This window comes from Sminthopsis crassicaudata, chromosome 4 (assembly GCF_048593235.1).
Source record: "Sminthopsis crassicaudata isolate SCR6 chromosome 4, ASM4859323v1, whole genome shotgun sequence".
Lineage (NCBI taxonomy): Eukaryota > Metazoa > Chordata > Mammalia > Dasyuromorphia > Dasyuridae > Sminthopsis > Sminthopsis crassicaudata.
In genome coordinates, this window is record NC_133620.1 from 1,118,704 (window position 1) to 1,144,120 (window position 25,417).

General features: G+C 35.1%; 1 protein-coding gene across 1 annotated transcript in view; it reads right to left on the reverse strand.

Annotated features, from left to right (window-relative positions):
* Positions 1-25,417, reverse strand: part of NEGR1 (neuronal growth regulator 1) — a 1,167,619-nt gene that overhangs the window by 457,694 nt on the left and 684,508 nt on the right. The window lies entirely within an intron of this gene.

The following is a 25,417-nucleotide window of genomic DNA, read 5'->3' on the forward strand; positions in this document are numbered from 1 at the left end:
TCTGATTGGGTAACAACAACAATAATAGAAAGGAAAATGTGTCTGCTCTGTTGGGCACTAATATGGTCAATCTCTTATGGGGGGAGAAGGGAGATCATGAAACCTATGGATCCAGGTCTTTAAAAAAAACAGATTAAAACTACTCTCCTGATTTGCTTTAAGATGGCAATGAATGGCTGATCTGAGTGTGACCTGAGTAGGCTAGAGAAGTCAGTCCTACCTCGATTAACTTCCTTCCTGATTTGCATCAGGAACCTTTGGAGTTGCTTTCAAGGACAGCAAGGCATAGGGAACATTAGAGTATTTTTTTCCATCAGGCTAGTGCAGTCACCATGAATAGAATCCTCTGGGAGAAGAGGACTGATTTTGAGACCTGCCTCTGCTGTGTGTTCATAGGACTTTAGGTGAACCCCTAGACATTTTTGGCCACCCATTCTATCATCTGTAAAATGGAAGAGGTGGAACAGATAATCTCAAGAGTTCTTAGGAACTACCTTCTGCCCTCATAGCAATGGAAAAAAATAACATACATGCATTCATATCTTTATGTATATATGTGTCTACATATAAGTTTTATGATGGTAGAATCTTGATTTATATGAGGCTAGAAGCAGATATATAATACAGCAGAGAGACATGGGATGTCTAAAAGACCCATGTTCAAATTCTGCTTCAGAAACACTCATGTGACTCTGAGAAAGCCAACTAGCCTCTCTTAGCCTCAGTTTCCCCATATATGAAATTTGCCTTATAATAAAGCTTATTGACTGATTATCACCTAATAAACAGGCTTATTATAAAGACCAAATGAGATTATAAGCATAAAAACTTTGAAAATGTCAGCTATAATTATACTTATTATAAAAAAATAATACTTCTAAAACTTATTTTCATAATTAAATATAATGCCCTTATAACAATACCCTTATTATGTTATTAAATTATGATATGAGATACATAAGCCCTCCTTGAATAACAGGCTTATCTTTTTATAGAATTTGTTTTCTTGTTTGTTCATGTATTCATTTTATCATCTATCTTCTGCCTCTTTGTTAGTTAATTTCTTTTTGAGAAAGCTGACTCTCCTTATCTAATCCTAGCTAAAAGTCCACCAGCTACTTATAGCCATCTCAATGCTAATCAGAAGAGAATGTTAACCTGTTTTTTAAAACCTAGGATATTCAGTTACCATAATTCCTGTACCCCTTCCACAAAAGACTCAGTGCAGATATTCAATCAACTTTAATCCGATTATAGATCAGAACTTCCAAACAAAAGTATCAAGTATAGGTCTATCTTTGTTTGAGATACTCTTAAACAGATTTTGATTGACATGCATTTTTTTTCAATGACATGTCTATTTATCCACTATTTATTTCATGATCTATTGTTCTAAATTTTTAATAATCATAATAAACATTTTTTGTAACTGTGAAAAATTATCTTACAAAGTGTCTTTACAACCACTCTTTCCAGTTGGGTGTGAAAGTTTCAATATCCATATGCTAATAAATCAAAATCAAAATTATATATCTATGTCATCCAACCAGTGACTTTTTGAGTCACAATTCATCCCAGGTCTCTTCAGATTTCCTGTTCTCTATTTTTAGTACTGTATCACATTGACTCTTGCAAACTAGAATCAAGATTCTATCTGATGCCTAATAATCCAGATAATTACTAGAGAATGACATCCATGTGATGGAAAATGGCTTGTCCCATTCCTGTGGTTTCTTTAAAAAAAACTATCATAATTGTGTAAGAACCCTATAATGATGGGGTGCCAAGAAAAATAACAATATCTGTAGGCTGAATCATCACTTTTGTTTTTCTTGTAATAATAATAACAACAAAACACCATTTACAAAATATCCAGGATGGTTGATTATGAGTACAAAATAATTGATTCTATGTAACTAATGCTTTAACTGTAGTAAATGTTTCCTATTAAGTATAGGCCATTATGCCTGTTTTCCAATTACATACTTTAATTGACATTTACAGTTTATTATCTTTTCTTTCAGTAAGCTCCTCTTCTAAGAAAGAGGATCAAGATTATCCATCCCAAACCAAAGACTGCTTCTGTCTTTATTAGAAGAGCCACCAGGAGAAAGACATTTGATTATTCCAGAATAAACTCTCATAGTAAGACAGAAAGGCCAGCAAATTGACTTTGTTTCAGTGTGACTTAAGGAGATAAATAAGGGAAATCAAGTTGCAATGCTAAAAATAAAGAGTATATATTAAATATATAATATACATATATATTAAATAGTATATATAAGTATATATTAAATATTATATATACAAAATAAGATTGATTAAAGTAATATCTGAGTGTGACCTGAGTAGGCTAGAGAAGTCAGTCCTTCTACCTCGATTAACTTCCTTCTTGATTTGCATCAGGAACATTTTGAGTTGCTGTCAATGACAGCAAGACACAGGGAACATTTTTCTCCTTATGCATAGTAGTAAAGGGAAACCCTTTACCTCCTATTTCCATTTTTCTAGAGCACTCTCAGGATTGTTCCGTATTTGGTGTGCCATTAATCTTTAGATCTAGTCTCACTCACCAGTGAGAAATGTTGAAAGCACATCTGCCCATAAGATTCTATTTTTGAAAGTGGTTTTCAAGAAAACTCTACTTTCTGGTCCACTTCTCCCTCACTCGAGTTCTTAAAGCAAATACTGAGTGATTATTTTTTGATTCTATAGAAATGATTCCTGTTTAGGGATGAATTATACTAGTGAGCCCTTTGAGGATGCCTCTAATGTTGAAAATCTATTATTCTGGAGAGAGTCAAAAACTATATATTTTCCTTTAGACACATGCCTTTAGATTGAAGATGCTGAAAACAAATGATGACATATTACTGAATCTTACTATTGGGCTATGCACTCACTGGCTTAAGAATCAATCAGTGTCTCTTAGTATGCAGTTCAGACTCTAAAATTAATGGTAAATTGAAATACATAGGGTTGAGCAATGGTTCAGAGCTCCAGATGTTTCACAATGTCATATTTATTCAATCTCTTCCCAGGGTCTCATCAATTCAACACATTCAGTGAAAGCTGATAAACATTTATTAAACACCTGCTATGTAGAAGGCAATGTGTTAGGTAATGTTGATACAAAGATGAGAAATGAAATAGCCCTTGGCGTCAAGGAGATTTACATTCCACTGGGGTCATACATCATTCCCATTTTACAGAAGAGGAAACTGAGGGTGAGGGTGGTTAAATGATGTGTACATTGTTGTCCAGCTCATATATGTGGGGTGGAATTTGAACTTGTGTCTTTCCTAAGTTTAGCACTCAACCTGTGTCATTGCTTTACTTCTTCAGACATGATCCAGACAGAGATCAGGGTCTGGAGTAAGGGAAGCTCCATCTGCCATTTCTGCTGTTTTTACTTGGGTACCACCTGGGAGACAACAGACACCCATGTGCCACAAGAATGCAGCCAAATCATATGCACACTAGCTTGTGGAGTAAGGGAAAAAAAATGTCAGCTTAGTGCATTTTTAAGTTTGTTCTATTTAAAACTTTCCTGCTTAAATTCATTCCCATTATAGATTTCTTAAACTCAACAAACCAGCTTGTGAAGTGTGAAGATTTGAGAGGAAGAGTAGCTGGGTTTTGTTTTTTCTTTGAAAGACATATGTTTGGGATACAGAGATCTAAGAAAGAACTGATCTGAAAACCACCAATAAGTGCTACAAAGAAAAGACAATTGTTTTCTTTGTCGGTGAATTTGCTTTCAGTCAATAGGTCATTCAGATTTTTCATGTATGGATTCTGAACTAGTAGAAATCATAACTCTCCTCTCCCAGCCTAGTAAAGTAGTTATACCCATTCATGAGCAATTACCCTAAATAATACTCTCCTCAGAACATAACCATTGCCAATGGCTTAGAGAAGGCAAAAAATGTAAAAACAAAACAAAACAAAAAAACTGGGTTGTCGTACTGTCTGAAAATGTCATTAATTGAATAATTATCCAAGTTCCTTCAACATGCATAGAACTTGAATGTACACTATAATTCCAATTCAATTCAATAAGTCAATCAGCCAATCAACATTTAAAAAGCATCTACCATGTGCTGGCAATACAAAAAAGAGGCAAAAGACAGTCTTTGTCCTCAAAGCTGGGAGAGACAAAAAACAAACAAAAACAATATGTACAAGAAGCTCTAAAAGGATATATAAGAGAAAATTAAGGTACCTCAAGGCTTCCTATAGAAAATGGGATTTTAATTGGAACTTAAAAGAAGCTAATAAATATTACACAAACCCTTGATAATGAGTGTAAGAAGATATGAATGAGCATGAACAAAACAGTCTTTGCTAAACAGAAGCTTACTGTTTAGCAATAGGCTCAAAAAGATATAAATAAACCAGTAAATTAATCATGGTTGAGGCTATGATAGAGATTTCATAGGTGCTAGCTAAGTGTTTATAACAAGTTTGATTCTTCATTGAAATGGGGAAGATTCGGCTTAATTGCCTTTGGGAGATGGGTCTTATTTCTCATGACCCTGTGGTTCTCCCTGAAAGAAAGGCCTGTCATTTTCTTAACAGTTTTTTTTTTTCCAAGAATGCTATATGATTATGATGAAATGGTACGATTCTGAAATTTAATATTGAAGTCATCCAAATTACCACGAAAAGGTACATACTTTGTATGAGTAGAATGCAGCAGACAAATGACCAATAAGTAAGTGGGGAATATCTTCAGAGATATGCATGATGGGAAAAGTGAGTCTATACAGTACCATCTGAATTTAAAAAGTCTCTTCACACAAGGAATTTAGCTACATGGCTTCTTGATTGACATCTTAACATGAATCAGCATCTGGGCCATGTTGTTACAACTGTTGGCTTTGTTGTCAGTCTTACAGGGGAAAAAGAAATAGGAGAATAGTAAAATAATGATATGTTGGTCATAAGCTTATTTCAAATCGATGTGTATTATTTTCCAAATAAATAAGGACATTACTTACCATCTCATTTAAAGATTTTACTTACAAAATGATGAAAGCTTTCAAGATAACTGTAACAAATGCTTATCTGCGGATTTTTTAAAGTGTTTTGTATTGCAACACTATGGTATTCAAACATTCATACCCTAGGGGATAATAATACTGAATTATATGTTTGTTGTTCATCTACCAATGTAAATTGTGTAAGTAAAATGCAGAAAAATGATTGCCATGACATAATAACAGTCCCTAAATAATGCAGGAGAAGAGGAGAAATTAAAGATTTCAATCTGAATTAGAGAAGGGTTTTCTCCTAGAGAGAGTCTTAATTGAAGATAGACCCAACCTGAAGTCAACATTCATAATTAATTTGTGTGTAGAAGTTCGATAGATCATAAAATCCCAGAGGCCATCCCAACACTGGAGTTGTGAAGTGGAGCTTAAGTCGGCAATGGAACAGAGGTTTTCCAATATCCATTGCTCTTTTAACAAAACTACTTTTGAAAATGATGTTTGGTTTGGAGTAGTCCCCCATTACTGATATATTTTATGCTATAATTCAAATATTGAGCTTTATTCTGGGGAATCTGCTTTTACATTTCTATCAATCAATCAACAGACATTATTAAGTGCCTAGTATGGACAGCTATATTACAGAGAGTATAGAGTGATGGTTCTGGAATCAGCAAGACATCTTTTTGAGTTCAAATCTGGACTCAGACTCTTACTATCTGTGTAACCCTTAGGAAGTCATTTCACCTTATTTCCTTCAGTTTCCTGACCTGTAAAATAAACTAGAGAAGGAAATAGTAAAACATTTCACTATCCCTACCAAGAAATCCCCAAAAGAGGTCACAAAGAGTCAAACATGACTGATATACCTAGGATGCATGTGTCACTGAGGATGCTATGACAAAAACCAAGCACTCCTTATTCTATATAGAGAGCTCAGTCTCTAGAGAAGGAATTAACATAGAATCCCAGTAGCCCTACAAACAATCACACAATAAATTCCAGATAATTTTGTAGATGAGGCACTGGAAACTGAGGTGGAAGGTAAAGGAAGGGATTCAAACAAACCTTGTATACAATAAAGCTCTTGGGCTAAGCAGTGAAGAAAAGAAGGTGTTCTAAGAGGTGATGATGGATGGATCAGACTTGTCTCCATTACCTGCATGTATATTATCCACAGTGTTTACATGCTATCTCAGGTCCTCTCTTGCCTGCTTCCATCCCACCTCTCAACATCCCATCTTACTGAACTATCAATTTTGTCTCAGAAGATGCAGTCAATATAGTTAAATCAAGCTGAATTAATTAGATAAATATGATTCAGAAGAACTCTATCAGGACACTCCAAATTAAAAATACATGCTCTGATTCTTATCATAGCCCTTCATTATCAATGATTATTTTAAGCAAAATCATGGAATACAAGCTGCAGAAGAGACTAACAAGTGCTTCAATTTTTATCCGAAACAGAAATCCTCTCCACAAAATGTTTCTCATTTTTCCCCTCAAAGTATTCATCGAGAAGAAAGTCATTCACTTGCTGTTAAAAGAGCAATCATTGACTTCTTTGAGTCAATAAATAGTCTTGGCCAACAAACATTTAATAAGTGGTACTATGGGCCAGCCCCTGTGCTAAGTGCTGAAAGAACCTGGTTCAATTTTTATTCACTCCAATGATTCCTTTGAGAAAGTCAGTTAATTACTCAGGAAATGGTGAGTTTCCTCATTATTATAATAAAATGAATATTATCAACTTCTACACTAGCATAGATACAAATAATCACCCATAAGACACAACAAACAAACATGATTTTTCTTTATATATGTTTAGTTGGGGAAAAAGAGCTAACTTAATAGGCTTTTTGAAAGCTCTAAAAACCTAAAGATGTATAAGTGGAAGTTACTTTAATATGAAATATTCAACCCAGACAATGTGGACCTATAAAAGTACACAAGAATTTTGGGATTGCTAAAAGTTGCTAGTTTCTACTTAAGTGATAACAACTTTTGAGGACTATACCACACACACACACACACACATACACACACACACACACACACACACACACACACACACATCTATTTGTGGAACATCCTCAGGCTCTCAAGGGCCAAAAGGTGGAGCCATTATTTATTGAAGCTGATTCACCAACACTTTCAGATAATTGAAAAAAAAAACAAAACAAAACAAGAATTCAGCTTTTATCACAAACCTCAATGTTCTGAGCATGGAAACCATCTGCTTCCTCAGCTACAGGTAAGAGAAGGAAGCGATTTTTGAAAAGCTTGTCCACTTGATTCTCTGTCCTTCTAGTCCCATATTACAGGGAAATATTAAATAAGCTGCTTCCCATTCTTCCTGGTTGACTTTTCCCCATAAGAAGAAATTGCCCATATTTGACATTCAGACCCTCATCATGACCTCCAACCTTTAGGGATCTATCAAGTTGTAGGAAAGGTTCTCTTTCTGTTAATCATATTTTTTTAAATAAAAAAGTTTTCAATTGGTCAAGCAACTATGCAAAATATACATATGCATCTGTGATGGACCAGGCCTCAACAAAGTACTTCCATGCTCTCCCTCCTCCCCACCCTGCTTCCATGAAATAACACAGTACATCTTCAGCCCTATATGGAAAACCTTGACAGGTTGGCAGGATGTGATTGATACATTTTCAGGAATACAGGGCCATCTATCTCCTTCATTTGCTCACAGAAACACAGCATTTTTATGTTTGAAAAATATCGTATGTATGAAAGTTTTTCAATGACAACTCAGGAAGTAAATAAATAATTTCTCCAATTCTTGGTGAATTGGATAACTTTTATATGGCTTCCCCTTCTTTTAATATCAAAATCTTCCATACACATATACATTCATAAAGACATATAGCATGTATAGATATACAAAATCAGAATATTGCATTTAGAAAGGCACCATCCATGTAGCCGCTGGTTTTTATCATCTTTGAAGCAAAGTAGACTTTGCTGGGTACAACTGGATTATCAAAGACAATGATGGGTCATATAATTTATTGCAGCAATTTGGCAAACATTTATATATTGTTTTAATAAACACTTGCTGACGTTAAAGTTCATCTAGAACTCTCTATGTTATCTCACTTAATTCTTCCAACAATCCCAGGAGGGAGGTATCATCATATCTCCATATTCTATGAGGAAACTGAGACTGAGAGAAATGAAAGCAGGGGTATATGGAGAACAGCTTCTTTTGGCTTAAGAGACTTGATTGTTAACTTTCCAGTTTGAATATTCATACCCCAAAATCAGCAACTTTCCAAATTAGGGTTTGAGTTATTTTTTCATGGACTGCCTACACTCAAGTGATGGAGAATATAAAAACAATGGTGATTAAAATGGATCCAGAGTGCATTTTTTGTCAGAGAAGCACTTTTTAGACATTCACTACTCCATTATTACTACATTAAAGGAATTGTCTAGGATCACCCAGCTAGAAAGCATCTAGGATTTGAAGAAGTAGCAATAGATAGGTTTGGAACTCAGGTGTTACCAATTCCAATACTATATCCAAAGAGCCAGCTAGCTGTCTCCAGATGAAGAAAGGCCAATCAATGCCATCAAGAAACCAAGTGCCAAATATGATCGCAGGGGACCCTAGTGCTGCCCAAAACAGATGGAAGTGTAATTCCTGATCCTAACGTGTTCATATATTATTTTAAAAAAATGTAAACATTTATGGTTTTCTAAGTTAATGTGGCCTCTAATATGCCATTCTGTGGCCCCTATTTCTATTTGAGATTGAAGGCAGGAGTCTAATCCAATCTACATAAAAATAAGGGCTTTCGTTAAGCAGTGAAAATAAACACTGACTCACATGTTCCAGTTCTCTCTGTAATTTTTAGTGTTTTTACTCTTAATGAGAGAATTAATAGAACTGTTATTCTCTTATCCAGGGACAACAGTAGAACATGGAACAGATGTTTGAGATAAGTGCTATTCAATGTGAGAGCTAAAGAACACGTGATAAGCAAATAGATATGCTTTTCGGTGTCCATTTATTGGGTTTTGTAGCTATTATGTCATTGGAAATTTATCAACATTCTTCATGATTTAACATGAGCACTGAATTCCATCTCAGGTTAACCACGGTCATATACTCTTAAGTTCTAACCTAATGGGGTCACACTCAAATAGAAATGGGTGAATTAATCCGTGCATTAGGGTCCATTTTGATTCCATTTCAAAATGAGATCATGTCTGTTTTCTTGTATTTTTATTAATATTGTTCAATATTTATCAATTCATTTTAAGCTGGTGAGTGCTTTAGGGAACATGACATTTCGACCCTTCTGGTCTAGACTAACTGCACTGCTATAAATTCTATATTTTTGCTCTGCATTTTTCCTTCTCTCTGCACTTGGGAGCAAGGAGGGTCTGGAACACAAGGCTCTGTTTGATTCTCCAGCCCTTGGAATTCTCTTCTTTCAAAGTCAGGCTTTAGATCATGTCTCCTTCTTTAATCAATCCTATAAGGATATTAATTGAATTTGATACTTTCCCCAATTTTTCTCAATTTTCTTATTGTAACTTGTCTGGATCCTCCCACTTTGGTACTTATTCCTATACAATATGATAACCTCATTACTTTTCACTCAGGGTAGATGCTTTAACTGTATCGCTTGCTCCTCAAAGGCCTGCATTACACCATTTTTATGTGTCTAGCATTAACACATAGCACCGTGCCTTTCTGATGATTAGTACTTACTATATGTTTCACAAGTTGAATTGAATAGATCTAAATTCACTATTTTCTGGTTTCCATCAAGTGATTCAACTCCACTAATTCTGATTTTTCCCCCTCAATTAATCATCAAACATTTATTAAGTTGCAACTAGTTATCAATCCTGATGCAAGGCAATGAAAGTACAAAGAGAATGGATCAACTTTTATTCACTAGGAGCTCACATTCTAATGACATGACAAGCATATATAGGAAGATATGAGATGTCTAAATAAAAATAAATAAAAAAGGTTATATTTTAAGATCTAAATAAAAATAAATAAAAAGGTTATATTTTAAGATCTAAATAAAAATAAATAAAAAAGGTTATATTTTAAGATCTAAATAAAAATAAATAAAAAGGTTATATTTCAAGATCTAAATAAAAATAAATAAAAAGGTTATATTTTAAGATCTAAATAAAAATAAATAAAAAAGATTATATTTTAAGATCTAAATAAAATAAAAAAGATTATATTTTAAGATCTAAATAAAAATAAATAAAAAAGGTTATATTTTAAGATATTGGTCTACTGTACTTGGGATTTCAAGAGAGGTTTCATGTAGAAAAGGTAAAAGGTTAAAGGGAAAAAAGGAATTATAAGGTAGAGAGAAACATGTGAAAAGATAACCGAGGATGAGTCAGATCATGGCATAGTGATTAGATTTCTAGACCTGATTTCAGGAAGATTTGAATTCAAATCCTTAAGTAACCTAGGTAACAGCAAGGTATCTAATAATTGTCTCAGTTTCCTCAGCTTTAAATGACAATAATAATGATATCTACCTCAATAAATAGCTATATACTTGGAAAAGTATTTTTTGCATAATAGGTTTTGTCTATCTATGCCTTTTTTTTCCTTCTTTCCCCACTCCCAGGATATGGAGTATCCTTTGTTTATAAAGAGAGGGAAGAGTTGATCCTGAGTTTGATTAAAAACGTTTTGATTTCATAGTGAATAATCTAATGGAATGTCATATCCTTGAAGGCAGGAATGATTTTTTTTAGTCTTCTATTCCAAATGGTTGCCATATTTATTGGAACACAGTAGACTAGAATGCATATAAGAAAGGTGTGGGCATTAGATGAAAAGTCTCCGGTTGAAAATTCAGGCCATTTCTAGGATGTTAAAAGAACCGAAAGAACCAGTTCGCCAAGTGAATAGAGTAGCTATAATATTTGCAGAATAAATCTGTGAGTACAATGAAAATGTTATTTCAATTCTGAACAGCCAATAGAACTCACATCAAAGGAGTCTCACAGACTTCTGGAATAAGTATTCGTGCTGGCATGTTTACACATGTAAACATTTCCTTATTGCCCATACTGTAATGGTTTGTTATACAATCGTGGATTTTTGATATAAATCCAGATATGATTTAATTTGCAAAGCAAGAATTTCATTTATTATAAAATATGCTTAACTACTTTTGATTGTTAGGGTAACTTCTTTAAAACTTCCTATGAAATACACAGAATTCTTGAAATTAAAAATGCCTGACCATCATGGTTCCTGAATGATATTTATCCTGTTGGGGTAAGGTCCAAAGGGTAGGGAAGCAGACATTAGTCTGGTTAAGCTGTCTCCTTGAAGCTTATCCAAACTACTTGAGTAGACCAACTAGACAGAAGGCTAAATCGAAGGGGTACTGGCTTTTTTTTTTTTTTTTTTTTTTTTGGCTCTTCCATTTTTCATAATGGCTGGCAGGATCAAAGGAACAGCCTTCCTTCCAAGGGGTTGACACTTCCCATTTTAGTCCTGGCCAGTCACCAAGAAGAGGCAGCAGCAGCACCAGCAGCACATTCTGCCATGACAAGCCATGATGAAGAAAATAAAAATAAAAGTCAGCTCAGAAAATGGGTAAAGAAATCTGTTCTATTTCCCTTTAAATAATTTTAGTTAGCTTTTGGTCGATCGCAGATTTTAACAAAAAGGATCTGGCATTTGGGACTCTTACATTCAGAAGCCCTTATAACTTCCATCATCAGGGCCTCTGTCTGAGTTCGGAGCTATAATACAGAAGACATGAATGATATCATTGGGTTTGTAAGGCAATGAAAGAGAGACACTTGACACCAGTACTTCAAGGACATGTCAGTCTTTTTTTTAAGGTTGGGTGATTTTTCTGCCCTCAAGTTAGAGGAAGATACTTGGGGGAAGTGAGGGGAAAAGGGGAACACAAATGCAAAGAACTGAAAACCAACTCATCAGAACATATGTGATCAATCAGTAACCAGCAATTATTAATTATTATATGTCCTACTTTATAATAATTGCCAAGGATACAAAAATAGATCTTTCATGGGTTAGGTTGTCTGGGACTACTTTCTGGAGGCTGAAGAACTAGAATATATATGAACACTTTGCATTGGCCCAATACACCATTGGGAACAACTTCCTACCCCCTTCATTGGCTTTCTAGGGAGGATTGAGCTGTCTTGAAGGAAGCCCAACATTTTATACATGGCAAATAATAGAGACAATTTGACCTGGGAATCTCTGATTGTGGGTACAGAGATTTTGCAATGATATTATTTGAGATTGAAAAGTCAGAAAATAGCTTTTCAACTCTCCCTCAGCGGCCTTTGGCAAATTATTTAATCTCTCTGGCTCTGAGTTTTCTCACCTATAAAATGAAGGAATCAGAGATTCAGAGTTAAAAGGGACTTCATGTATATACTCTTGAATTTGTGAGGAAACTCAGACCCAAGTGCTAAGGGATTTACTCATGATTGTCTAAGAAATAAGAAGCAGAGATGCAATGGGTACCTAGGTATTCTAATTTAAGAGCCAGTGTTCTTCCCATGGTCCTTTACTGCTCAACTTAGTATCCACTATATTCCTTCCAGCTCCAAGTCCTTCTAACATTCTCTATCATTGGACTATGTGTGTCCAACCTGTGGCAGAGCACTCTGAGCTAAGATTGGTCTGATCAGCCACAATCAGACACACTGCAACTCAATTCTAACATATCTTTATTTTGTCTTCAAGCATGAAATTTAACATCCAACAAACCAATCGATGCATAGCCATAAGTATTGTAAAGTCAATATTACATAATTTTTAGAGACTAATTGGGTGCAGAAATTTTAAAAAAGCATACAAATCCAAAGTGTATTTCACTTCCTCTTCATCCTTCTTCCATCCAACCACTAGGGGATGTAATTAATATAACAATTCTGAGTGGGTAACTGTGGTGGGCATAAGAAACCAATTCACCAAAGTGAAATTTATTATTATCTGTGGGCAAGAGCCAATATTTATCTACTTGAATGATATCATAGAAGGCAATGAAGTATAATGGAAAGAACCTGGAGATAGAGTCAGAAAATTGGAATTAAAATAATGACTGATCTGCTTTCTAATTATATGATCTTGGGAAAATAACTTTTCTCCTTAGTACTTCAAATTTTACTCCTGTAAAATGTGGGGTCAGAAAAATAGATCTTTAAGATCCCTGCCAGTTCTAAACCCTTTGGTGATAAGGAAATCAAATCCATCTTACTTCCTTTCAAAAAATAATATCTAAAACATTAAAAACTTACCTAGGTCAGCAAGACATATGGCTTGGTTTTGGGATCCATGAATTGGGCCATTTAACTTATATTTAATAATTTATCCAATGCTTCTTAGAAAACAGGGTCTAGACTAACCTTTTTTTTTAATCTACCAAAAATGAAAACTTCAGTACTTCTACTGAACAATGATACATAATTTAGTCCATAGTTTAGACCATATGGGTTTTTATTTTCCCTTTATTGGGTCTAGAAGATCAATAGTGAGCATGCAAGAGTTGATCCAGTAGGATTTCAGACCCCTGCTGTATAGCTGGCTATTATTCAACTGACTTGGTCTGTTCAAAGTCTAAAAAAAAAATACTACTTAAAATCCAGCCCATAATAGGAGATAGACCCCTAGGCAACAGCAAAGAGACAGGAAGCACACAGAACATGAATGGCAGTGTTGTATATCTTTTCTGCTCTGTGGCTGCAGTTCTAGGGTATGTCGACCCTTCCCTTGGCATAAACAGTTGGCTGTGAAATGTGTGGGTTGAAAAACAGTAATTCACACACACACACACACACACACACACACACACACACACACACTCAAACACAGAGAACCTATCCTTTTATCTGCAGAATTATCTCCTTTATCATAGCCTGCCTTCTAAGTGTTACCCACCAGAATCTCTGTGGGTTACCCACTGCCCACAGAAAGCAATCTGTCAGGTACATCATTCGCTTGAGAAGTAAAGCATCACACATTCCCCCAGAATGGTCCTGGCAGAGTTTTCTGGCAAGAACCCTGGCAGCTGCCTGTTCCCCACATCAGCACAATGGAAAGAGCCCAGCTGTGACCCAACATTAAACCACAGCTGCCTTCTCTGTAAGCATTTCCCGCGGCAAACTCCTCACTTCAGGGACCTTTAAAACAAAGTCTAGCGCCTTCCTTCCCAATCCCAACTCAATTCTTCAACTCAATTTCAGGTTAGGATTTGGAAGAGTTACTGAGCAGGATTTGGGGTCAATAGGAGCCAGCTTAGGGTTTCCACAGCTGTCCCTCTTTGATCTCTAGCATGGTCTACAAGCAACTGGAGTCTACTCAAAGCCAATTGAGACCCACATTCATCATATATATATATATATATATATGATGAATGTGTGTGTGTGTGTGTGTGTCTGTGTGTCTGTGTGTCTGTGTGTCTGTGTGTCTGTGTGTCTGTGTATGTATTTTCTATCAAGCATGATCAATAAAGATATCAGGAATCTCAAATGATTTAATAGATGCATCACATTGGGATTTTATGAATGTCATATTCTTAAAGTTTTTTTTAACATATTATTCTGTTTATTTCAAAAACCAGAAGAAACAGAAAAAATAGAAAAGGAAAATAAAACAAAACAGTACAGAACATTGTGATGTGCCCAACAGAATATCACAGAGGATTCCAAATATATAACAATAAATTGCCAGTTCAAGCAAAGATATATAATAATAGAAGAAATTAAATTCATGAGTGTCCATCTTTTCTTTGTTTCCTTGTAAGTTTTTCTATTGTGCACTTTTTTTACTTTTTTTCTCTCTTTCATTCTCTGCCACCATATCTATATATAGATATACACACATACACATAAACCTGCCCCTCCCACATATACACACCCATCCGCACAATATATACATTCATACATATATGCACATTATCTGTATTTATGCATACATAGAATAACATGAATGCATATCTATATAAGCTCAGACACACACACACACACACACATATATATATATATATTTATATATATACACACATACACAGATTTATCCATGTGTAGATATACATCCAAAACAGGCTATAGTTAAGCACATATACATTTATACATAGATATATAGATATACACACATATACACAAACCTGCCCCTCCCACATATCTACACCCACACACAATATATATTATACATTCATATACATATATATATATATATATACTCATACATAGAATAACATGCATACATATCTATGTAAGCTTAGACACACACAAACACACATATATATACACACACATTTATCCATGTGTAGATTTGCATTCAAAACTATATTAGTATAATTGACGTATAGATTTATCTCAATTGAATCTTTATTTGACTTTGTCTAAAATCAATCATTACTAGTTGGACTTTTTTTTTTTCTACTCTTGATCCTTGGAGTATTTTTATATCTCTTATTTTTTGTCCCTGCTAATTTGTCTGTTTTAATTATGCTCCTTACCAAGCCACTATTATTTAACCTTTTCCCACCCATAAATCCTTCCCTTATCATCCCCCTTGTCCCTTTTGCTTCCCCCTCAGCCCATCCCTCCCCCCTTATTTCTTTATAGATTTAGGAAGGTATTATAACCTTCATGGTATACATGTAGTGTTACCTATTTAATCCATTCCAGATGTGAGTAGGTTGTCAGATCTATGAGGCCTCCTCTTCCCTCTAATGTTTCTGCGTCTGTTCTTCCTCTGTATCTCATTTGTATAAAACAACATCTATTTTTATCTTAACCTCAATCTTTCTTTTGAGCTACCCAATTGTTGATGTCAATCTTAATCTTAAACATACGGTTCCATGTTAAAAAAAAAAAAAAAAACATAAACAATTTATCCATGATAAGTTCCTTGAAATTGATCTTTGATATTGGCTTCTATGTTTAATTTTCTGTTGAGTTTGGGTTTTGTTGAAAAAAAGTCCTCAAAATCTGCAAGTTCACTGAATGTTTATTTTTTCATTCAATATTCTGGATGATTTTGCTGGATATGATAGTTTTGGCCATAGGCCACAAATTCTTTTGATCACCAGTATATATGATTCTAGGACCTGTGGATATTTATTGTGGCTGCTGATAAATACTGTACAATTCTAATTGTAGCTCCAGTGTGTTTGAACTGTTTTTTTCTTGTTCTTTTTGCATTTGTTTTGATCTGGGAATTTCAAAATTTATTAATAATATTCCTATATGTTGTCCACAAAGGATCTTTGAGGTGGTGATTGGTGATTTTTTTTTTTTTCTATTTCTACTTTCCTTTCATGTTCCATCATTAAAGGACAATTTTTTTGGATTATTTCTTGCATTATTGTATCAAGATTCTTCTTTTTTTATCACAGCTTTCAGGTCCAATTATTCTTATATTTTGTCTTTTTTGTTCTGTTCTCCACATTTGTTGCTTTTCTTATGAGATATTTCATATTCTATTCTTTTTTTATTCTGTATATTCTATTTTGTAATTTTTTATCTTTTATAGCTTCACTTACTTCCTCATGCACAATTCTAATTTTTAAAGAATTTTCCCATCTTTAAGACTATATCCTTTTCTAGTTGATTAACTTTTTAAATAATTTTATTATTTTTGGATGGCTTATTGTTATTATTTTTCCTCAACATCTTTCATTTCATTTTTAAATTCTTTGAGTTTTATAAATTCTCTCTGAGCAGGGAACCACTCTTTGGGTTGGAGTAGAATAATTTTTTTTTTTTACTTCAGTGTCTTCCTCTGAATTTGAATCCATGTGTTCTCTATGAGGGGGTGCAGCTTCTACAGGAGATGTGGCAGTAACCCTAAGGCCACTTGGCCTAGTTCCAAACAGTGCTGTCTGCCAGATAACAAGCTGATGGTGAATAATCACAAAATTTCTGAGACAGCAATGAAATGCATACCATACCACTCCTCAATTCTCCCTCGAAGTCATAAAATGAGTATATCAATGACATGAAACACACAATCTCTATTTTTCCTATAAATTTATCTTCCTGCTCCTTTTGAAACTTAGCCCACTTCAATTGGTCTTACAATTATAGTAAACTTTACCCCTTGACTTGGAGATGGATTCAATACTGAAATTTATTTTGAGATCTCTTTCGACACTGGTCTGAAACCCCAGATTTTTGAGTTGAACTTCAACACCTATTCCTATAATAAGTTTCTATGGTGGGGTTCTTTTTCTTTTGCAAACTTCTCTAATTGTGGGAGGATGATGCCTCTAGTTTCACCTCATCTCTCCCTGCTGACCTGGACCCCCAACAGGAGAACTCCCCCATCCTGTAAGTGTCCACAGCCAGCATCATCCCTGCCTCACCGCCTCTGCAGTCTTGGTGTGCTGGTTGCTTCTCTCTCAGGGCTGCATTTCATCAGGGTCAGCAGTTCCTAATCTGAGGTTCCTTCAGTCTTCCTGGACTCAGATCTGGACTCCCCAAGGTGTCTGGGAGGTGACAGATCTTGGTTCTTGCTGAGGCACCAGCCACATCTGCTAGCCCCAAGGGGACCCACTTGTAGTTTATGTGGATCCAATCTGGGGGTGTTTGCCCTTCAGATAGGTTAATCCCAGGGTTGGATTTTCTCAGGTTGGACCATAAGGACCCCTGTTCTGGTCCAAATCTCCTTAATTTTTCACCAGTTCATGTTAGCCTTGAGGCACAAATTTATTTTATTTATTGTGGGGAATCTGGAGAGCTTTACATTTTCTGACCTACTCTACTATCTTCAGAGAAATCTTCCCTCCTTACAATTGTAAAAAAAGATTATCCCATCTCCTTTATCTGCTGCCTTTTTGACTTTGGGCAAATCATTTAAATTCCCTGAACTGTAGTTTGTTCATCTCAAACATGGAAGCCTTGGACTCAATGAACTCCTGGGTCTCTTTCATCTCCTTATCCCTGATTTTAAGATTCTAAATGAAAAAAGAGGATTAAAAATGTAACAAAGAAAGTTTAAGAAGAAGACAACCGCAGGACTCAGTTGTTTGTCAAATCACAAAATAAGAGAGTTAGCTAGGCCTGCAAACAAAACAACTGGCAATATTGGGAAGTGAGTAATAGCATAAAATAATAATAGCTAGCCTTTATACAGCAATTTCAACTTTGCAAATCACTTTACAGATATTATCTCTTTTTATTCCCTAATAATCCCAGGAAGTAGGAGTTTTTATTATGCTCATTTTATAGTACAGATCGCTAAGGAAGCCAAAATGAAGATCATGGGTAACAGAGTTAGCAAGTAATTTGGTGGGATTTGTTCTCTGGTTCTGTTGAGTCTAGAACCAGTGATCTGGGCACTGTGAAATAAGCTACCTGTGCTTGAAAACTCCCTGGTTTATCCCTGGAAGAGATTCAGAACTAGAGGTTTCATTTATAGTATTAAAAATAACAAAAGAAAAGAACCACTGGGTTCCATTTCTGACTGGCCTGCCAACATGGGGAATCTAATGAAGACAAAGAGCCAATGAGGGACTGACAGTGGTAGGGAAATATGAATCATGGATTTCAATCCTTGAAGGTAGAGATCTTTTGAAAGGCTACAGGGTGTTCTCTTGAGCAATAGCTACCCTAAAAATGGAATGTGACAGATAAGGAGAGCATGAGACTAGCATAAAGATGACTTGCAAAATATAAAGTTTATCATATTTTCTATAATTGCATTTACATAACACTTTAATGTCTGCAAAATATTTTTAAAATTTTATCTCCTTGTATCCTCACAACAATTCAAGGAAGTAGTTGCTATCATTATCCCCTTTTTATAGGATGGGAAGTTGAGGCAAGCACAAGGTAAGGATTTTGTCCAGAACTAAACACTTGGTAAAGTTTGTCTTCCTGATGATGTCAAGTCCAATGTTCTGACATTTGCACTTTTCTTAATAAGTACAATCGGGGAATAGTTTATATAGTGACAACAACATTATTTGAAATAATTTAAATTTGAAACTCTTAAGTAATCTGATTTACTTAAGGACCAATCATCATTCCTGGAATGTGAATGTGAAGCATATTATTCACTTCCTGACACAGAGATGATTTCCTTTTGGAGCAAAATGATTTATTTTTCATTAACGTGAATTTTTTATTTGTTTTACTATATGTATTTGTTATATAGATTTTGTTTTTGTCTTTTTTTTTTTTTCAATTTGGGTGAGTGGGAGAGTAAGAAATTATATTCTTGTTAACTAAAAATATTGAAAAATTGAAATTAATTCAAATTAAAAAGGAATACGTTTAGGAAGCAGGAGGATGATAGCTTTGTTGATCATACCCAAAGGTAAGAATATAGGTCTTCTTCTGAGTGCAGAATAAAAGTTCTTAGAATGAAAATGACCTGATGTAATTTAATTTTCTTAAACCTCAGTTTCTTCACATACAAAATTAAACAGATTGTACTTAGTGATTTTCAAGATCCCATGTAAGTTTTAAGTCAATAATTCTAATATTTTTTCCTCTTCTCATGGCTGTGGATATTGTCTACATTGTGCATATTATTATTTTCCTTCTATCCCACTTAAAAGAGAAGATGAAAGTTTATTCTTTCTTTCTTAGAGTCCAGACCTGTGTTCTTGTCTCTGTATTCAATGTCATTGGTTTCTATGTAACTAGAATCTGAAAGTTTGGGAGAAATCCTAAGAAGGACAGAGAGAAGCCACCTCCATCTTTCACACCCTTATTGCTTCCAAAGGCAACAAGCAGGGTTTATACGTACAACCAGCCAAACTTTATTAAGCAGAATCCAAAATTTATCAAAGAGCATTGTCAAAGATCATTAGCACTTTGGTCCCATAGCCTTTCTATATGCTTCTACAATTCAGATTTCAAGTTTTCTCAACACATGAAAGTTTCCTTCCCTGAAGAATCTCAGGGACAATGAGAAGTAGATTTCTCAGGAGACTGGAGAATTCTGTCCCAAAATTCTCAGCTGTGGGAGTCAGGATCCATCATTTCACTTATCTCAGGCTCCATTTTATAGTATGCAAAATGAACAACTGGATGTCTCCAAGGATTTTTCCAGCCCCAAGTGGATGATTTTGTGACCTATATAGATTGTGAACTCATTTATAGCATATAACTTGAGGTTATGGAGAAGTTCGATGACTTATCTAGGATGATAAAATTAATATATTCAGATTCAGGAATCTGCCAGGTCTCCTTGGCTACTACTTAATCTTCAACAATTCTTATCCACTTAAAAATATATAAATGCTCTGCCTTATTTTATTGGCTTTAGTAATCTCCAAGAATCTAATCATTAGCTTAAAATAAAAAGCATGCATTATGACAAAGGAAGATTTGATCATCTTATATAAAAGAGCTCAGCAAGGTCATCAAATATGAGTCAGAGAATGAGCAGAGTTAATTCTCTTAAAAATGTTGAATACAGTGGGTTTCAGTTTGAGACATGGCAACAAAATAATTTTATCAATCAGAATTATCTGAAAGTGGAATGGACCGCCTCAGGAATAAAATAACCTCGATTTTCCTAATGAGAGTCTTTTAGAAAAAGACTAAATGGCCATCTATTGGTATGTCATCAAGAGCACCTTTATTAGACAAAAAAAAAATGGTTTTCTTAACCTCTGTTTCCTGACATTTGGTGATCTTTGAAGTTCAGAACTCTGAGAAAGCAAGATTGATGTTTTAATTGTCTTTTTCTTGTGATTTTTTTAATGTAAGAAGTTCTTGGTAGGGAAATTCTCTGTACCCAGGCTGATGTTCCATATAATACAGACTTATAGAATATTGTTTGGGGAAAGTAAGAATGTTTTTCTTTTTAACATTTGCTGCTAAACATAGGAAGTGAAATGTATCAGAGAACCCAGTTCTTTGTTTTCATTTAATATTATGCAGTTAGAAAATAACATTAATTCAAGTCATATACATGAAAAGCAGCATTTGAACCCCGGTCTTCTTGCCTTTAATGACAGTCATCTTTCCTCACTGCTTTTAATGAAAAAGAAGTCAAACATCATGACCTATATTTTGGATGCAAATTTCTTTCTACATTTGCTCAAAGCCAAAAGTTGGATTTCTTTTAATTTTATCACAGTGTAACTCTCAAAAAGTCACCCCTAACCCTCAGCCTGTGCCAGGTGCTTTCAAGAAATTTGCATGGTGACATTCATAGACCCTCTCTGAAATTGAGCTCCAGTGCAAATGGCCACTCTGTCTGTTCCCAGATCATTAGTCATCCTGACCTAAGTGGATTCTCTTATAATTCAATATCATGGAAATTACTTTATGACATTAACTATATAATATTCAAAAATTACATGAATTATTGAAATATTATGCCAACTGTCAAGAAATATATGAGTTCACATGAAAAGTTCCATTTTTAATTATTCATTGGAAAGGACTCTGGTCTCTTGATAGAAATTGTTTCACACTGGGGCTATCTGCTGGGACTTTCATTTAAATATGAACCACAAAAATGCTGGAAACCCTAGATGCTCCTAAATTCTCATGTCCCTTAATAAGAGGTTACTCCATTAAGACTTTTAATTCCTATCAAATGAATTAAGAGAAACACGGTGGCCCATTCCTATGTCTCACAGGGTTGAGTGGCTGGCAGAAGTGAGGGTGATTTGTGGGCAATGCTGAGGTGTTTTCTGGGATGTCACTGGCCCTTTTGGCCGGTACGGGATCATCACAAAGGGCTTAATGTAAAAATGCTGGAACCTGGAAGAAAAAGGAAAGTCCTGGTCTCATTCTGAAAGCAATATTCAGAAGGATAATGGAGCAATAGAGTACCTATGAATTAAAGATGAATCAAGCCAAGCTTAAAGCATCACCCTGTGTATTGGGCTACATATTCCTAGCAGGTGCTAAAACAAGGACCAGTCTAATTATACTGAAGCAAAGCTGGAGGGTTCAATGATTGAGGCTAGCCGCACACGGAACCAGTAAGATCTGGACGAAACACTATTCTCATTGAGCAGACACTACTTAAATAATTCACTCCCATCTAGAGTTCCCACAGAGGCACAGAATATCAGAGCTGGAAATGGATAAAGTGCCTTTTGTTTAACATGTACCTGAAGAAGACTCCAATTTATACAGATGACACTTGATAGAGATAATAATTGATAAATGCTTAGCACAGAGCCTGTAGGTGCTCTAGAAACACTTACTTCTTTCCCTCTTCCACAGAATCACAAAGAAATGGTCAGCTACCTCACTTTTGGAGACCTTCACTAAAGAGAAAATTGATCATTCTTGAGCACCCTTCCATTTTATTTTAGAATAATTGTAATTGCAAAAAATGATTTTTTTGTTTGTATGTTTTATTTTGTTTTTACTACAGGGCAATTATCTTAAATCTTTCCTTTCCTTTATTTTTCCTAGTTGTGCCTCCTAGAGTCAAGCTGAAAAAAAGGTAATTTTTCTTCCATATGATAGCCCCTCCTACATTTGGATACAGTGATTGTATCCCATTACCTGCCCCACCACCCAAAGTCTTCTCTTCCATATCCGAAAAAGACTCAAACACCTTTAGTCTGTTCTTCTATAGCATATGACTGGGACCCTTCACTATCCTGATTGCTTTTTTTGGACAATGTCCATCCTGATGAGGAACCTATTAAACTGTCTCACGCAGAGTTAACTACAGCAGACCTGACAGGAATATCCTAGACATGCTCCAATCTCAGGGCTTCAGAGTAAAGAGGATTGGACATGAAGTTGGAAGAATAGAGAGTAAATCTTGTTTAACCTCTATTTGAGACGTTGAGTGAAATGCTTACAAACTGATTCAGTTTCCTATTTGTAAAATGAAGGGATCATCTATATCCATCAAGCAAGAGAAAACATTTATCAAGAGCCTACTATGTGTCAGATACTATGTTTATGATGATGAAAAATCTAAAGGGAAACAATGGCTGAAAGAGTTTACAAGATATTTATACTTTCTAAAGGAGGAAACTATATATATATATATATATATATATATATATATATATATATTTGTATGTGTGTGTATTTGTGTATACATATAGACATATACATAAAAGTATATGTATATACACATATATATATACAATATATATACTATATGCATATATATATATAAATACACAATACATACATATATGTATATGTGTATATATTATATATATATATATATATTAGATAGATGGATATAGATATAGATATACACATAAACATATACATAGCTTGTGCAAAATGATTTTGGAAAAGGGTCCAAATGGCTGAAAGAACTGGAAAAGACCTCCTGTAGGAGATGGTGTTTGAGTTTAGGTTTAAAAGAAATGGGAGATTCTGAGAGATGGAAGTGAGTTGGGATAACATTTCAGAAATGGCCAACAGCCAACAAAAAGTCTAGGGAGAAATTGATAAATGGTCAAAGGATATGAACAGACAATTCTCAGAGGAATAAATTGAAACTATATCCACTCACATGAAAGAGTGTTCCAAATCACTACTGATCAGAGAAATGCAAATTAAGACCACTCTGAGATACCACTACACACCTGTCAGATTGGCTAAGATGACAGGAACAAATAATGACAAATGTTGGAGGGGATGTGGGGAAATTGGGACACTAATACATTGCTGGTGGAGTTGCAAAAGAATCCAGCCATTCTGGAGAGCAATCTGGAATTATGCACAAAAAGTTATCAAACTGTGCATACCCTTTGACCCAGCAGCGCTACTACTGGGATTATATCCCAAAGAAATACTAAAGAGTGGAAAGAAACATATATGTGCCAAAATGTTTGTGGCAGCTCTTTTTGTTGTAGCTAGAAACTGGAAGATGAATGGATGTCCATCAGTTGGAGAATGGTTGGGTAAATTGTGGTATATGAAGGTTATGGAATATTATTGCTCGGTAAGAAATGACCAGCAGGAGGAATACAGAGAGGCCTGGAGAGACTTAAATCAACTGATGCTGAGTGAAATGAACAGAACCAGAAGATCACTGTACACTTCAACAACAATGCTGTATGAGGATGTATTCTGATGGAAGTGGAAATCTTCATCATAAAGAAGATCCAACTCACTTCCAGTTGATCAATGATGGACAGAGGTAGCTACACCCAGAGAAGAAACACTGGGAAGTGAATGTAAACTGTTAGCACTAATATCTGTCTGCCCAGGTTGCATGTACCTTTGGATTCTAATGTTTATTGTGCAACAAGAAAATGATATTCACACACATGTATTGTACCTAGACTATATTGTAACACATGTAAAATGTATGGGATTGCCTGTCGTCGGGGGGAGGGAATAGAGGGAAGGGGGGTAATTTGGAAAAATGAATACAAGGGATAATATTATAAAATATATATATATATATATATATAATAAAAAAAAGAAAAAAAAAGTCTAGGGAGAAGGGAGATGAAGTAAACTATGCGAGGAATAAAAAGTTGGTCAATCGATTCTCGGGTATTTATTAAGTACTTACTACTATGTGTTATATGCCAACCACTGTACTAATCCCTAGGGATAAAAAGGAGAAACAGTAGTCCATGTTCCCAAAGCTCAAAGTATGAACAAACAAAATGAATAACTATGTATGAATAAAAATTGGAAGCAATGTAAGAGGGAAAGCACTAGTGATATGTGAATGTGATGGGGGTAGAGGAATGGGACCAGGGGATAAAGGAAGATTTCAACTGGGTCTTGAAGGAAAAACGCAGCTAGATTGTAGAGAGAAAGGAGTAAAGTCACGTCAATAAGTACCTATTAGATACTTACTGAATGCCCTGTGCTACTTCTTGGGATTATAAAGTAAAACATGTTCTGTTTTCAAGAAACTTGCCATCTAGTGGAAGAGAAAGTGTGCAAACAAATACATAAAAATATAATATGGAGAGAATAAATTGAGAGCAATCTCAGAGGTAAGAATGGCATCAAAGGAGATCTGAAAAAGGCTTTTAGAGAATGGGAAGCTCTAACTGGGACTTGAAAAAAGTAATGGAGATCAATGAAAGGTAAGAAGGCTGGACATGTGGGAAAGGGGCAAGTTGTAGAAGATCATTTAGGAGACTTGCTACAATCCCAATTCAAGATGATGAGAGGACAACTTCAAGAGCTCTTGTGGTGTAGAAAAATACGCTTGGGAAGAAAATGCCAAACCATTTTAATATCTTTGCCAAGCAAATCCCAAATTGGATCGCAAAGAGTTAAATATGATGCAGGGGAATGACTGAACCAATTAAATGCCAGGGCTTGCTGTGAGAGTGCATCTTAGAGTTTTATTTTGTTTAGGTAAATGGAAGGCATTGTGGATGATGAGGTGGTCATGAGCTATACAAGCAGGGGCAAGTGACTGTTGTTGTTCCTATTCCCAATTCCATGTCTCCCAAATACTCCCTGCCATGACAATGTTG